The sequence below is a fragment of the Octopus bimaculoides genome, chromosome 13 (assembly GCF_001194135.2).
Source record: "Octopus bimaculoides isolate UCB-OBI-ISO-001 chromosome 13, ASM119413v2, whole genome shotgun sequence".
Taxonomy (NCBI): Eukaryota; Metazoa; Mollusca; class Cephalopoda; order Octopoda; family Octopodidae; genus Octopus; species Octopus bimaculoides.
In genome coordinates this window covers 15,674,622-15,675,687 of record NC_068993.1, presented here as the reverse complement: position 1 = coordinate 15,675,687, position 1,066 = coordinate 15,674,622, and positions in this window count along the sequence as shown.

Sequence of the window (1,066 nt, the reverse complement as noted above, 5' to 3'; positions counted from 1 at the left end):
ATATATATATATATATATATATATATATATATATATATATATACATATCCACACACACACATATATATATATATATATACATATATATATATATATATATATATATATATATTCGCTCGTATAATTATGTGCATATTGTAAATACATATTTCTGTTGTGTGTATGTTCATGTATATGTATATGCTCGTATGTGTGCGCACGCACGCGTGTGCTTAAGTGCATTTGTTTTTGTGCTTGTGCATGTACGTTTCTGTACCCGAGATATGTACCCCTATACATTCATATACATACTTACAAATAACGATAGAAATAAATATAAAAATTTGAGCTGAAAATGCAAGAAAAACTAAAGAAGGTGTAAGGAACAACGAAAATGATTATTTAAACAAGAACATATATAAAAATATATATGTAAAATAAAACAAAACTACCCTAGGAACAATAGCTGATATATCGTATTCTCTTAGGATGGAGGATGGAAGGATGGTAGATTAGGAAGAAAAACCGAAAAGAGCATCTTTTGTTGAAATATCAGAAATTTTGAAACCAACTAAACAAACTACGAAGCGGACAGATTTGCAAATGACGCAATGTTAAAATGAACGCTATGTTGCAATGAAAAATGGTTGCTAGAGGCGGATTCGTAGGTGCATGCATATGCATTTTTTGTTGTTTAAAGTGATGGAGGGAAACAAATGTAAGTATACGTGAGTTTATATATATACTCATACATAAAACACACACACGCACACATGGACATGGACATACGTATACGTGTATATATGATATAACGCCTTATTTACGTGCTCGTCCATTTTTGCCTCTTCATATACATACATATATTTATGAATAAATAAATGTATATATGCATGTATACACACACATATGTACCTATATATGTATAAAAATATCTACATGCAAACATACACATACATAGATTAACACGCACGCATATATTTCGTTCTATTTGTATGCATATTTGTGATTGCGGCTTGTGTATTGTATACATGTCGTATACTGTTTTTGTTGTTGTTCTTACTGCTGTTGATAATGTTATATTTGTTTT